This window comes from Notamacropus eugenii, chromosome 1 (genome assembly GCF_028372415.1).
Source record: "Notamacropus eugenii isolate mMacEug1 chromosome 1, mMacEug1.pri_v2, whole genome shotgun sequence".
Classification (NCBI taxonomy): Eukaryota; Metazoa; Chordata; class Mammalia; order Diprotodontia; family Macropodidae; genus Notamacropus; species Notamacropus eugenii.
The window spans coordinates 47988759-48005581 of NC_092872.1; positions in this window are offsets into that span (position 1 = coordinate 47988759).

A 16823-nucleotide genomic window follows, 5' to 3' on the forward strand; every position below is an offset into this window, starting at 1 on the left:
CCGTTTACTGCCTGCACTCCCAGCTTATTTATATTTCTAGAAAGCTGCTATGGAAGTTGATACCACTACCCCTGAATGGAGGCTGCACTCAATCATACTGGTACCCTGGAGAGGTCCCTCATCCTAGAACAAACCAACTCCCAACTCCCATTCACCTTTGGCCCATGATTTAATCACTACTTGCTATTGGTAAATATCTTATCCATCTGAATCTCTGTCTCCCTTCTATCTCTTCCTCCACAGTCCATGTCCAGGAAAGGGAGCCAAGATGGGAGAGTAAGGCAGAAACTTGACTGAATTCTCCTAAATTCACCTCCTCCAAACAACTATAAAATAATGCCTCAAAATGAATTCTGGAGTAGCAGAGTCAACAAAAGGATGGGGTGAAACAATTTTCGATACCAAGACAACTTAGAAGGTTGTCAGGAAAGGTCTGTCTCACTGGAGTAAAAAGGGAATGCAATCCAGCGCAGGCAGCAACCAGGCAAACCAGCAGCAAGGCCCCACAGCCCCATGCAAGAAATTGAAGGAAAAGAGTCCAACTTTAACATAAAGTCAAAAGTTATGAAATGAGGGAAAAAAAGAACTTAAGTTCTTTTAAACTCTTTTAACTTTTAAAAAGTTACTATGGTGACAGGGAAGATCAAAACATAAATTCAGAAGAGGACAACAGTGTCTAAATACCTACATGTGAAGCCTCAAAGAAAAAAGTGAATTGGTATCAGGCTCAAAAATAATTCCTGCAAGAGCTAAAAAAGGTTTTTAAAAATCAAATAAGAGAAGTAGAAGAAAAACTGGGGTAACAAATGAGAGTGATACAAGAGAATCATGAAAAAGGGCCAATAGCTTGGTAAAGGAAGCACAAAAAATGGAAAAAGATGCACAGTTCATGGCCTTTCCTGTCTTTTTATTCCATTCTAAAACACCGTCTTGTCAATAAACTCCCATTTATTTTCCTCACATTTGTTCATTTTCTGGTATGAACAGAAACCTACCTGGATCACTCCAGAAAATTCTGTCTCCCTGGGTCCTCCTTTCATACTCCCTGAAATGCTGGATTAGAAGGAGGAGCAGGTATACTCTGCTTCTCACTTATACTTCCAGAATATTCCTTTGTCACCATCACTTTGCAATCTCCTGTCCTTTGAAGTTCATTCTATCTCTCTGTATCACCTGACCCAGATCCTTGTCAAAGTCACATCCTTGTCGTATTCACCTGCCAACCTCCAAGACATTCTGCCTCTCACATTCTTCTCTGCCCCAACCACTGCCCTCCTTCTTGGGACTTCAGTTTACATTCTGATATCTACCTGACATCCTGGCCACACAGTTGATTAACCTCCTCAGTTATCATAACCTACATCTTTACTCAATCTAAACCACATGGAGGGATGATCACATCTTAACTCTTACCATCTTGTCCCATAACTATGCTGCCCCCCATGATCTTGAACTTAAAATCCTTCTCTATTTCTCTACCTTATTGTTCCTGAATTTATGCTTCCTCACTTCAGCCTTCATATTCTGCAGATCTACATGTAGATCATATTCTACACATCTACATGTTCTCCCCTTGATATGGCTTCTTTCCTTTCTTCACAGTCTTGGACTTCTGGTTGACCAGTTCAACCATTTTTGCTATCTCTGTTCTCTACCCTTGAAAACCTTACCCACTTGTCCTACCATTACTCATGCCTCACCAAGTCCAAACCCTGAGTGCTGTTCTCTCTATCTGCCTTCTCTGCTCCTACTCTCAAAATGTGAAGGCTGTTGGAGATGGTCATGCAATCCTGATGAGACCAGTCCTCTAACCACTACACCCCACTGTCTACTGTAAATGTGTTATCTCAATTAAGCCATCATGACTACATGGCAATCTTTACTTTCCTCTGGTTCACTCTCTATCATATTCCCCATAGAGTCTATTCCAAAGTCTTCCTTCTTCCTCATGCTTCCTAAACTACTGCTCACCCCTCCCTTTCAGTAAAGGATCTTGCCTTTACCTTATTGACAAAATATGTATGTTGTTCCTCTGGTTCTGTTTTCTTCACTTTGTATTAGTGCATGCAAGTTTCCCATGTTTCCCTGAATTTCTCCTATTCTAATCATTATTTCTTTTTGGGGGTGGTGGTGGTGGTGGTGGTATCCAAACCTGTAATTTCATTAGTTTAAAGAACTTCAGGTGTGGAAATTCCCTCCATTGCTGTAGATCAGCCCCTTGTCTATAACTGATCCTCTTAGAGAGGCTTAATGACTTATCTATGGTCACACAGCTCGTATGTTTCAGAGACAGGACTTTAACTCAGTTTTTCCTGACTTTAAGGCTCTACATCATGATGAGACATATCCTAAAATATCCATATACCATAATTTTTTCAGCTATTATTTGCTCACTGTTTCTAGTTATTTGCTACTGCAAAAAAGTGCTGCTATGAATATCTTGGCATATATAGGACCTTTCTGACCTCTTGGGGGTTAAATGTTTCTCTATGTCAAAGGATTTGAATGGTATGTAAACTTTTTTCAAATAATTACAAATTATTTTCTAGAATGACTGAATCAGTTCACTCTTCTACCAGCAGTGGAATATGTGCCTGTCTTCCCCCAGCCTCTCTCCCCCCAGCATTGACTGTTTCCATGTAACAAGATTTTTAATGCTTCTGGACTGTCTTCATCTCTGTTCCATAAAATGGTGAAGACTCCTTCACTTCTCCCCTCTGGACTATAAAGTCCATGAGGAAAAGGACTATATCTTATCTAGCCTTATACCGTTTAACCATAGTCCCCCAGCATTCCCAACTGCTCTGCATATGAAGTCAAAAAGTTATATGGTGTTTACCTGTGAACTTGTCATCTCCATAATGTCATAATGTCATCTCCATCTAGATGGTAAACTCCTTCCTCAAGGTCAGTCACCTTGCCCAGTTTATCATCTTCCCCAGTACCCTATATTGTACATGGAAGTTCTTTAGTTTGACTCAAGAGATGGAAACTCATTTTCATGTCAATCTCTAATAAACCCTCTCAGTCACAGTCCTGACCTTCATCATTTCCCAAGGGCAGCTCCTTCTTTGTTTCTAGATAAGCCCCTAACTCAGTCTGGCAATTCAAAGTCAGGGAACAGTACCTGTGGGACTTAATGAGGCAGAGCTGAGTCACTCTAATTAGTGTGTGACTAATCAGCCTTTAAAGCTTGCTGGGATAGAAATGACATGGTTTTGGTATCCTGCTGAAGCCTGATGAACCCTTTCTTTAGTAATCCCTTAAGTACAGGAAATGGGTTAGAGGAGAGAAGTTGGGACCCCTGGACCCCAATTGAGTTTGTAATCAGTGGAAACAGGAACTGGTCTGAAATATTGAGTTCTGCCAGCAGTTTTCTTTTGTCCAGTAACCTTAAAACTCATGTTGCATATTTGTTGTAAGTTTAAAGCACTAATGACCAGGGGCGGGGGAATCTGCAGCCTTGAGGCCACATGTGGCCCTTTAGGTCCACAAGCGTGGCCCTTTGAGTTGAATTTGGTCAAATGTCCACACTTGAGAATCTAGAGGACCACATGTGACTGCGGGTTCCCCTCCCTTGCATTTATTCCCACCTACTTTTTTTTGCCTATGATCGAAGGCTTTATTATTAAGACCCTCCTAAACTGAAATGTTAATTAGGAAATACTACTAGAATATCAGTTTTATAGGGATGTAGTACCTTTCCCATCAACAGAGGTTTTCAAGTAAAGGGCTGATATGTTTGGTATGCTGGAGAAGGTATTTTTTTTTCAGATCTGGCTTGGGAACAGATATTCACTACTCTGAAGTCCATGACTTTATCAGTGTTGGAGATTTCTCTCCCCCACTAAATCTCCCATGGAGATTGGGCAACTGTGTAATTTATTAAAGAAGGGTTCTTAACCTTTTTGTGGTCAGAGACCCCACTGGCAGTCTGGTGAAACTTATAGACTCTTTCTCAGAATAATGTTTTTAACTAATTGGAGAAAATACCAAACTTCGGTTAGAGATTATTGAAAATAAAAATGTATTTTTTTCCTGCCCAGGTACATAGAACCAATGAAATCATTCATAGATATCATGGGATTTCATAGACCCCAGGTTAAGAACTCTTGGCTCAGAAAGTAGCTTGGAGACATGTGTGATGGTATCACACATGTAATAAGTGTCAGAGGCAGGACTTGAACCCAGATCTTTCTCATTTTAAAGTCAGCCCTTTATTCATTTGCCCAGGCTACTTTTCTTGCATTTAAGTATGTCCAAAGGTCTGATTTTCCCTTTTGATGAGGGTTCCCTTTCTATTGATGCCAATGATCTGCTGTGCTCCCAAATGTTTCTAACCTAGTGGCCAGCCTTCCACCCATGAACCTCTCTGACTTGAGCTGAACTTGTCAATTTTTCACTGGATCCTTACTGGATCCTTTCTCCTAGTTTGGACCCATGAGTTTAGGATCTAGAAAGGGATCCTTTCTAACTTGGTAGGACTTGCTGGACCTTGAACTTCACTCTTAGAGCCTTAGAATCAAGGTTACCTTGGCCACCAGGAGGCAGCAGAGCAGGACTTTATTGGAGGCTATTTTCTACCATTTTTTCTTCATAAAGATTTATTAATCCAGTTGCCTATGCTGGGGCTTGAGGGCAGGGGGACGGCACAAGGGGATGACGAAGAACCACAAAATAAAACTGAAGAGATTGCAATTGACTTATTGAGTGTGGATGGTGGGGCTCAGGTCCCTGCTCTTAGCCTTGCTGGGATCTGGATGCTTTATCCACCTCTCTGACCTACCCACCAGCCTCTCCCCAGCTGAGCGAAGACTGCCCTCCTAGCCTCAGGATATAATTCTATTATTGACACTCTTCTCTCCACTGGAGGTCTGAATTCTCAGCTATTGTTTCACCCTCTGGCGGCTTCCTAATCACAAGTCAATTAACCAGCGCCTCAAGGGACGTGAGCAGTTTATGGGCTGACAGCAGCAGTCTGGCAGGGAATCAGACAGGATCTTAAATATAGGAAGAGGAGAAAAGTAGCGATGCCTGGGCATGGGTATCTGTCTCCTGGCTCCTTGTCAGTCTTCTTTGCTGAATCCTCAGCACATCCTGGCCTCCATGTGTGGGTGTGCCCCAGGGCTCTGTCCTAGGTCTCTTCTCCATTCTCTCTTTACTCTCTCTGGGTGATCTCATCAGCTCCCATAGGATTAATTACCATTTCTATGCAGATGATTCTTAAATCAGCAAGCGTAGCCCTCTTTTCTCTGTTACCTCAAGCTCTGTAGCTGACTCCAGCTGCCTGCTAGATATCTCTACCTAGACATCCCACTGACATCTCAAAACTCAGTACTTCAAAATAGAACTTAATCCTCTTTCTCCCAAACCCACCTCTCTTTCTATCTCTAGTTTTGTTTAGAGCACTATCCTTCTTACCCAAATTCTCAGCATTGACTTTATTATCCAATCCAATCAATTGCCAAGATTTGTGAATGGGGGGGGGGGGTGGAGAGGCAGTAACAAAAGAAAAGAGGGTCCAAATAAATTTTTTTAAAGCACAGAAGAGATCAGAAGGAAGTCCAGAAAAAAACCCCCACAAACACAGAGAGAGAGAGAGAGAGAGAGAGAGAGAGAGAGAGAGAGAGAGAGAGAGCGAGAGGGAGAGGGAGAGAGAGAGAGAGAGAGAGAGAGAGAGAGAGAGAGAGAGAGAGAGAGAGAGAGAGAGAGAGAGAGAGGGAGGGAGAGAGAGAGAGAGGGAGAGAGGGAGGGAGAGAGGGAGGAAGGGAGGGAGGGAGGGAGGGAGAGGCAGGATACCTGGAAAACTGCATGTTCCATTTATTATTTACTTAAAGAAAATCATAAGAAAAAATTAAATTAAAACTTAAAAGAATAAAAGAAAAAACTAGATGAATGTAGAATAGACTCACAGTTTTGTGATACATCCTTTTTTTTGGTTCTACTTTGTATATGGAGATGATTGTTCGATTTGGTATCTGAAGTTCAGAATTTAAAAAATAAAAGAGAGAGAATAGATCTGACCACGTCATTCCCCTGCTCAAGAAATTTCAGTGGTTCCCTATTGGGGCTAGAACAAAATATAAACTCCTCTATTTGACATTTAAAGCCCTCTATGACCCAACTTCTACCTATTTTGTATTGTACTCCCTCATGCACTGTAACTTACCCGCCAATTTGCTGGAGATCAATCTACTTGTTATTCCCTTGATATGACATTCCTTCTCCCTTGTTTACCTAGTTTTATTTTTTAAATTCAATTCATATTAGTTATTGAGTGACTGCTATATATAAGGCAGTGTCACATGAGAGATAAAAATAAACAATCAAAATAGAATGGAACCATGAGTCCACTGATGTGGGTACTTCCTCCAGTGGTGCAGATTGCAACTAATCTGCCCTTTCCCATCCTCTGCTAACTCTTGTCAGTATCTTTCCATTAAACCTCCATGGGAGTCTACCCAAAGTGCTAGAGATCATTCTATAGGACTTTCCCTTCCTCTCCATATATGTCTATGTGTGTGTAATCAACCTGAGATTGATTCAGTACTTAGAGATGCCAAACAGATCCATTATTATGACTTTAATATGTATTTCGTGAATATGTCTCATACTTTCATTGAGTAAGAGGTCTGCTGGCAACCTTCTTCTCTTTGTTGTTTGCTAATCATGAGTATGCCTACCATATCAATTTCTAGCCCCAATTTAATCTAACTTATTGAATCCAATAAAAGAGAAATAAAAATTTAATTTTCTAATTTAGTGAGTCAAATAAAAGAGAAATAAAAATTTAGTTATCTAATTTAGTATATCAAATAAAAGGGAAGTGTTTGATTCAATGTATTAAATTGAGGTCAAAATGAGGTAATATGCAACTGACAAAATTCAGGCACAATCCAAAAGAACGCTACCTTACTCACTAAGGGCCAACATTTATTATTATTGAAAGATACATCAAGAGATTTACATAAATTATTACGTTGTGGTTAACTATTTCCTTTTCTATATCAGGTTTAGCCAGTATTCAGTTAGTTTGCTGGTATAGCACAATATACAGCATTTATTAGATAATTCCTCTTTACCTATTAAGCTCTTAATAAGTCTCTCTAAAGCTTTGATCTCTTTTCTTTTCCTCTTAAGCTTTCAGCTTTCCAGAAAAGTCATCATTCACTAACTCTATATCCTCTCCTCTCTTGCCTCTATCCTTTGCAATCTGGCTTCACTCTCTCCAAAGTTACCAACAATTTCTTAATTACCTGGTCCCACAGCCTTTTCAGTCCTCATCTTTCTTAACCTATCTCACACATTTGCCACTGTTGACAATCCCCTTATCCTAGATATTCTTTTTTTTCTCTGGGTTTTCCCCTACCTATCTGACTGATCTTCCTATGTCTCCTTTGTTGGTTTATCATTCATAACGTGTTCCTTAATTATAGGTGTCCCCCAACGTTCTGTTCTGGGTCCTCTTCTGCTTTTTCAACCTTATCAGGTCCCATGGATTTTCTGTCACCTCTAAGCAAATGACTCACAGATTTATATATCCCATCCCAGTTTCTTCCTTGAGTTTCAGGCCCATACTGCCTAGGAAAAGCAGTCTAAATTCACTGTCTCTTAGATACTGCCTGTTGAATATTCAAACAGGAAGGACCAAAGATACCTCAAACTCAACAAGTCAAAGACAGATCTTTACCCTTTCCCCAAAAACCTTCTCTTTCCCAAATTTCCTATGTTTGTTAAAGGTACCACAATCCTTCTAGACTCCCAGGTTCATAACTTTGGATCCTGGACTCCTCACTCTACCTTACTCTACATGTCCAATTAATTGCCAAATTTTTTTATTTCTAACTCCATAAAATCTCTCACATATGTCCCCTTCTCCATACTCACACAACTACCGCCTTAATTCAGGCCCTCATCATCTCTTGCCTAGACTTTGGCAATGGCCTCCTACTTGGTCTTCCTGCCTCAACTCTCTCCCCACTACAAACCATCCTTCACACAGAAGTCGGAGTTATCCTTAAGTGCAAATCTGACCATGTAACTCCCCTATTCAAACAATTCCAGTGGCTCCCTATTTCCTCCAGGAGCACTGGTTTTTATGGGCTTTTCCATCTTGGTACTGATCTCTCCATCCTCATCATTCATCAATCCCATTCCTGCAGTTTGCAATCCAGTCAAATTGCCCTTCTCTTGATTCCTCGCTGCATCTCTCATCAAGTCTTTGCATTGTTGTCCTTATGTAAGCAATGCCCTTACTCCTCACCTTTGCCTTAAAAGAGTCTCTGTCTCTTCTTTCAAGATGAAGCTCATGCACCACCTTTTATGTGAAACCTTGGTATATACTGGTTGTGTAACTGCAGGCAAATCATTTAAGCTGTCAGTGATCTAATCAACTCTTTAAGAGATTATAAATTACTGAGAATCTACATTGGTAATGGGAATTTCCTCATCTGGGTATTCCCTATACCAAAGAAATACCATTTCTTTTCCCTACCTTTCATACTTGTGGGAAGCTTCTTGGGAGTAAGGATTTTAAAATTCTTTGTACTCGTATCTTCAGAGCTAGAATAGTGCCTGGCACATGGTAGGCATTTATTAAATGCTTGTTGATTGAGTATTCCTTTGGAAAGAGACCAGAGATCCACTGAAATAATCATCAGAATACATTGTTATTGGGATTAGTCTATTAGACAATCATCTCCTTGAAAGCAGGGCCTGTGTTTTGCCTTTCATTGCATCCCCAGTGCCCAGCACAGGGCTTCGAACATATCAAACATGTAATAAATGTTTATTGAGTGACGGATTGGGATAAGTAAGATTTAGAAACAAAATCATGTGCCAGTCTAGTGTTTTAATAGACTCAAGAACATCAATGACTGGGGAAGGAATATGGAACAAAACTTCTGAAGACACTATGTAGAAGCTTCAGATATATAGGGAAAGCACACTCCCCGCCCCAAGGCATCAGATCCCTAGAGCCATGATGTTCATCACTCAATAGTTCCACTGTCATCCTCCACCTGTCTCTCTAACTCCTAAGTACAACTAGCACAGAATTAACGGTGTGATTTGCCCAAGCTTCCAGCACCAGTAGAGAAGCCCTACTTCTACTTACTTTATGTGCCCAGAGCAGGCAGCCCCGGTGACAGAGAGAGGTTGGTATACTCATGAGGACTCAGCATACCAGGGCAGCTGTTGTCTTCCCACCCTCTCCCCTCCCCCAGTTTTATTGTCCTGTGGTTTTTACTTGAAGGAACTGTGTTCATAATTTTGTTGCCTTTTAAATGGATTGCCTTCTTTTTTGACATTTCTTTTTGTAAAATTTAATTAATTTGTTTTCAGTTTTCAATAATCACTTCCATAAGTTTTAAATTTTCTCTCCCTCCCTCTTCCTCCCCTCCCCAAGAAGGCATGCAATCTTATATGGGTTCTACACGTACACTCTTATTAAACACATTCTCACATTAGTCATGTTGCATAAAAGAATGAAAATGAATGGGAGAAACCATGAGAAAAAAACTAAACGTAACACAAAAGGAAATATTCTGTTTCATTCTGTGTTCTGATTCCATGGTTCTTTCTCTGGATGTGGACGGCATTTGGCCTCAAAGTTTGGGTTATGAATTGCCTTCTTGACTCTATCATCATTTAAGGTGTTATTTTCTTTTAAAATTTCTCCTGGTTTGAATTTTGAAAGAAAACAATACTTTAAATTATGGTAGGGTTAAGGAAGCTACCTGGTACCTTTATGGTTTTGTTCAGTTCAACTCAACAAACTTTTATTAAACATCCACCGTATGCCAGGAATTATGCTAGACGCTAGGGACACAAAATCAGAACAGTGCTTGCCTTCAAGGGGCTTATTTGCTAGTGATATTTAGTATGTAAGTACTTGTTAACTGAAAGGTGGTATTTATATCTTTGTCCTTTTTATTTACTGAGAGCTTCTAGTTGAATATTCAGTTTTTGTGAAGGATCCATGTATACTTGAAAAAAAAATTGCTCTCAGGTTTTGTGATGGAAATAATCAGCTCTCACCCCCACCATGTACTCTGGCTAGAGTTTGCCCCACAGATCCTTTGTGGGGCTGAATGAGTTCCCTTGGCCAATTTCACTGGGCCACATGTGCTCTGGCTTATTAAGCATAACAAGAGCTATGGGTTATTGTTTCATATTTGAAGTCTGTCGTTTAAGAATTTCTTTTTCTTGGAGGAAATAAATAGCTGTCATATATATGATCTGTGTTTCCTGTTGTTTTATTCCTTTTTGAGGAGAGCCTACATATGAGACAACTCTAAGCTTTCCATAGTGGGGGAATAAAGAGCCAGAAATGACAAGAAAAAATAGCTTGACCTTTGTCTTTACAGGTTAGACTGCTCTGGGCCTGAACAGGGTCCACATATGAGGCCAGAATTGGGGTCCCTTGGTGGAAGAGGGTTTCCCCAGCCCCTTGGGTCCAGTACCACTACATTGTTATACTCTGGGACTTGTCTGGGATTTGAGAAGCTGATTTCAGTAAACTTTGAGGGCTTGGTCCATTTTGGGGAGTTCTGTTTGGGTTCAGGGATCATATGAATTTGCTTTCTTTTTGAAGATAAACCCACTTATTCCATCACAAGTGATTTTGGCTCTGTGTTTGGAGTGTTCTATGTATTGCAAGAATATCTGGAGAAATTTGGAACAATCTGGACCTCTATCTAGATTATTCTATGCATTGGCAGAGGATCTGTTGGGGAAATACATAGGTTGCCCTATATACTGCAAGACTCATGGAGAAATGTTCTGTCAAACAGTTTGGTTTCCCAGCTGAGAGTGATCTGATTTTCAGTCTACCCCATGTGCCTAATCTCTACTGGGAAAGCCCTCCATGTGTTCCGGGAGCTCATTTGGAACTTTTCCTCTTTAATTTTCTCTATTTGTTCACTTTTGTTAATTTTTTTAAAAAAACATTGCAATTGCAATTTGAATTTTTCCTCACATTTGCTTATGTTGGGACAGTATAATAAATATTAAGCAGGTAGTAACCCATGATAAAGTTCGTAAAATTTGTCAAAATACAGTTTGAATAATTCTTTATTTTGTGATGATTTAATCTCTAGGCCCTGACAAGACACTATTAAGTTTGTGATCATCCAAGAACTGTTCGTTGAATGTCCTGCTTGAGACACTTTACATGGTCTTTAGGAGACCTTTCACTGCTGTGCCATGTAGACTTTACTGAAACTCTTTACAACAAGATATTTGGGAGACTCTTAAAAGGACAATGCTTGAGCCTCCCAGTTTCCAAATTGTTTTTCCAGAATTAGGAATGTGGACAAGTATACCAAATGAACCCTAGCTGACTTGCTGAAGATGACAAATATTTTAATTGGGGGGAAGTATATTACTGGGAACTATCCTTCCTCTCCCCCTCATGTGCTCTGGCTGGAGCGTATCCCATGGAGCATGAGTTAAGCTGAGCTCTTCCTAAATTGACTAATTTCACCTTAAATGTATTTGATGATCTCAGATTTTAAAAGAACATGTATAAGAGACAAAAGTACAAAGATGAGTGGGTAGCCCTAAGGGTAATGTCAGGAAGGCTAAATCCCAGAATGAACTGGAGCTTGTGAAGAATACTAAGGTCAACAAAAATAGGTCCGATTGCCCTAAGTTGAGAAGGGCTAGGCCCAGTGCCTGAGGCAGCTGGTGTAATGTTGACAGATGACAGAGAAAAAAGTGAATTAACTCAACCCTTAGTTTGCTTTCCTCTTCTCTATCAAGGAGAATGGCTAAAATAAACATGGTTAAGCAGGTTTTGGAACCCTAAGAGAGGGGATAGCAAGAGAGTACTTGCTTTAAGTAAGTTCAAATATTTAGGCCCACAGGAAGGAACTTACATATGTGATTGAAGAGTCACATGAATTTGAGGGATTCCAGGAGAATGGGAGAAAGGTCAAAAGACCGAAGATGGACAAATGTATTGAATTTCAAAAAGTGTCTGTAGGGGAGTAAGAGCTTGATTTCTCATTGATCCCATAACAAAATACCCTTCCCCAACCACTATTCTCCTAGGTGTTATCATCTCTATGGTGGCAGCCAGGTGGTGCAGTGGATAGAGCACCAGTGCAGGAGTCAGGAGGACCTGAGTTGAAAGCTCACCTCAGACACTTGACACTCACCAGCTGTGTGATCTTGGTCACTTAACCCTAATTGCCTCATCCTGGGTCATCTCCAGTCATCCTGAATGAATATCTGGTCACTGCATTCAGATGGCTCTGGAGGAGAAGTGAAGCTGGTGACCTGCACAGCCCTCCCTCACTCAAAACAAAGTCAAGTGCAAGTCATGTCATTATTTCTCCGACGGCATGGTCTTCTTCGGCAACGAAGGATGAACACATAACATACACATCATCTCTATGAGGATTCAAACTTCAAGAGCAGTGACTATCTCTCTTTTGTATTTGTGCTCATAGTAAGCAATTAATAAATACTTTTTTCATTGATTCGTTCATGTAATTATCCACTCAATTATTCCTGTCCGTATTTGGCAAAATTCTAAAATTCAATCCTATAAACATGTATTAACCTACTATGTTCAAGAAACTGTTGTAGGGGCTGAACTGTTAAATGAACTAAATTAATGAATTAAATAGAGTCTAGGTAATTAGAAAGGTAAGCAGTGATCGCTAGGAGGCAACAAGAGTTAACTAAGAACAACTCAGGCTAACACAGAGACCCCAGGATGATGTCTTGCATGTGGCAGGTGCTGAGTACATATTTATTTAGCTGAGTTAATTGAGAGGCAGTTTGAAGTAGCAGATGTCAGCCTTAGAGTCAGAAAGACCTGCATTTATTTTATTTTTTTTAAATTTTATTTATTTATTTTTAGTTTTCAACATTCATTTTCACAAGATTTTGAGTTTCAGATTTTCTCCCCATCTCTCCCCTCCCTCCACCTTGAAACACCATGCTTTCTGATTACCCATTGCCCCAATCTACCCTCCCTTCTATCACACCCCTCCCTTCCCCTATCCCCATCTTCTTTCTTTTCTTGTAGGGCAAGATAGATTTCTATACCCCATTACCTATATTTCTTACTTCCCAGTTACATGCTAAAAACAATTCTCAATATTCGTTCCTAAAACTTTGAGTTCCAACTTCTCTTCCTTCCTCCCTCCCCACCCAACTCCACTGAGAAGGCAAGCAATTCAATATAGGCTATATATGTATAGTTTTGCTAAAGACTTCCATAATAGTCATGTTGTGAAAGACTAACTATATTTCCCTCCATCCTATCCTGCCCCTCATTTCTTCTCTTCTCTCTCTTGACCTTATCTCTCCCCAAAAGTGTTTACTTCTCATTACCTCCCTCCTTGCATTTGCCCTCCCTTCTATCATCCCCCCACACCCCACTTATCCCCTTCAACCCTGCTTTCCTGTAGTGTAAGATAGCCTGCATTTATTTCTGAGGCAGTTAGGTGTGCAGTGGCTGGAGTGTTGGACTTGGAGTGGGGAAGACTTGAGTTCAAATCCTGTGTCAGACACTAGCTTTATGATCCATGGTAAGTCATTCAGCTTGTTCCTCAGCCTCAGTTTCCTCATCTGTAAAGTGGGAATAAAAATAGCATCTACTTTGTTGCCTGGTTATGAGGCTGAAATGAGATAACCTACGGAAAGTACTTTGTCAGCCTTGAAGCACAATACATATACTAGTCATCATAAATGCATTCTTCTCTTTACTCCCTTACCTGTACTTTGTACCAGCATTTTTGAGGTTAAGTAAAACCAGACTAGAAGTCAACTATTTGACAACATCTGTAATATTGTATACCCCTGGTTTCCCATCTCTCCAGCTGAATGAGGGAGATTCCCTTCATTTCAGTGAAAAGTTGTATTTAACCTTAACATGTTTCCATTGATCATAGTGGGCAGAAATATTCCTACCAAGCCTGAGGGTCTGACGACCTCTAAGACACTCCAGAAAGAGAGCCAATGGATGAGATCAAAGCCCTAACTCAACATTTTTCCACCTGGGGTAAGTGGGAGTAGTGGGAGGCTCACTTGGGATGTGGCAGGGGGAGGAACCCATATGATTTCTATGCTGCTGAAGGGCTGGATAGGGTTAGAGAGGAGGCTTCAGATGATATTGCTGGAGTTTCTAGGTTGTTGAAGGGGCAGAAAGTATGTTTTGGAATAAGACTGCAAGCCATTACCAAGGGGGCATGAGGCTAGAGTCAGGAGGAGACTTGTGGGCTGACACTACTCCCTGAGTGGGAGGAATGGAGGAGAAGCTGTCAGCACCCTCTAAATTTCTCACCCCACAGCAAAACCCCAGGAACTCCATCTTAGTTACAGCTTTGGGTAAGACAAACAGTTTAAATGGGACTCAAAACTTTAACAAACCAATAGCTTATTAGGTAAAACACATAAATAACAGTAATATGAAATACATATGAATAGATAAGAGGTACAGTCAAAACATTACATTTTCATGGCTAAGGTGGAGGGAAGGAAAAATCAAAGAAGGCTTCCTAGAAGAGGTAGCATTTGGCCTGGATGTATGGAAATATCAGTGAGAATGAGGAAAGAGGCGTCCCTCAGCATCACTAAGCTAGCTTATGGTGACTGACTCAACTTTCTCCTATTTTGCTTTGTCTGCTTGGAGTGACAAAACGGAGTAGGATGGAGTGGCCTTCATAATTAACTGGAAGTTCTTCTTAACCTTTTTGAGGAGGGCAGGGCTAGTGTAATTTAGCTGGGTGCCCATCTATTTCTCAGTGCCCCTGCTGCCCTCCTTCTGCTGCCCTCCTTTATGCCAACCCTCCCAGCTAAGGCCCCTCAGGCTGCCCCTATTCTATGTAAGGTGTCTCGTTCCCACATTCTTCTGTTCTTCTTGTTATCCTCCTCCTCCTCCTCCTCCTCCTCCTGGTCCTCCTGGTCCTCCTTCTCTTCCTGCTCCTTCTCCTCCTTCTTCTCCTCCTCCTCCTCCTCTTCCTTCTTCTTCTTCTTCTTCTTCTTCTTCTCCTTCTTCTTCTCCTTCTTTTTCCTTTTACTTTTTCCTGCCCTTCCCAACCCGAGTCAAAGAAAGGTGTTTGGTGATGGGGATGACAGCTGGTCTGAGCTGCTGGTATTGAGCAGTGACTCAGTGAGTCAGCATGTGCAAAAAAGAAATTATTTAGTTAGCTGGTGTCAGAAAAAAGAAAAGAAAAAAGGCCAGAGGCATATTCAGAGTATTCTAAAAAAGCCTTAGTGCAGCTTTAAGAAATATGTATAAATGAAATATATGAAATGTATACACATATATTTATGTGTGTGTGTATATATATACATACACACACACATACACATACATATATACATACACTCAGTTACAGTAACCCTTTTCCTTTCAAGAATACCTTTGTTAATTTTTTCTTTTTAATATTTTTTAATTGCATATAAAGACAATTTTGAACACTTATTTTTAAAAATATTGTTTCAAAATATGTTTAACATGATTGTACATGTATAATCCATATCAAATTGCATGTCAGCTTGGGGAGGGAGGATGGGAAGGAGGGAGAAAAACTTGGAACACAAAATCTTATAAAAAAATGAATGCTGGAATCTATCTTTGCATGTAATTGGAAAAAATAAAATACTATTTACTAAAAAAATTTTTTAAAAAACTTTTGAGTTCCAAATTTTCTCTCCTTTCCTCTCCCCTGACTGAGACAGTAAGTAGTTTGTTAGAGGTTATGCATGTTTGCTATTCATTCTAATTGGATTTCACATACACACACATATGAAAACAGAGTGTGAGTTACTAAAGCCCCAAACCTCCCTAGGGATGACTGTCCATTTCCTCTAATCCTCAGCCGACTCCTTGTGCCCAGCCAGAACTTCATTTAGATGTTAAGAGGAAACAGCCTCATTAAGTTTATCTCATGGTTGACATTTCAGTAAATGCAGTAGGAGCTTTCCTTTAAATTATACCTGTCCTTCCACCTACACATAAAGATGAGCTCCGGAGAAATGACCATTTGTGCTTCCTGTCATGAACAGGTCCTGTTCCAAACACGTCTTCAAAAGGAACATGGTGAAGTAAAAAGGACATCCCGTTAGGAGTCAAAGAACCTGAGTTGGAATCCTGCTTCTGCTTAGTCACCGGTGTGACTCTGGGCAAGTCTCTTCTGAACCTCAGTAGGCCTCAGTTTGAGTCATATGTAAAAGGAGGTACTTATACAAGATGACCTCTGACAGGTCTTCCAACTCTAGGCTCATTCTACCCCAGGGAAGCCCCCTGTGCCACTTAGTACATCCTTCCCAGTCGAACAGAAATCTTGGCTGTGGCAGCGTAAAATGCCAATTCACATAAATTGCTTAGTTGGGTGTCCTTAAATAAGTCACTTACCCTCTCTGAAACTCCATTTTATCATTTGTAAAATGGAATTGAATCTCTTGAAGGTTTCTTCTAGCTCCAAACTTCCATGATTCTTTTTAAAACACGAAGTAGCATAACCCTGGTTATGAGTTAGGTGTGTCATCTTTAACTCCTCCCTTCCCACACTGTCACCTGGTACTGATGAGTCTTTCTCTGAAATGTTTGTCCTATCCAGCCCTTCTTTTCCATTCCCATCTCCCTAGGAAACATCCCTTACAGCTAAAGGCCAGCAAAATTCAACAAGCATTTATTGTGTCTAACGAGTGAATTGGGAGTGATACAAGGATAAACACTAATCTGTGCCTTCCCTCTGGGAGCTCTTGTTGACGTCTCCCTTTTTTGAGCTCTCACAACACTGTGGACAATTAATGAGGACCTGACTCACAAGGCTCAACTGAGGCTCAGATGAGAATGTATA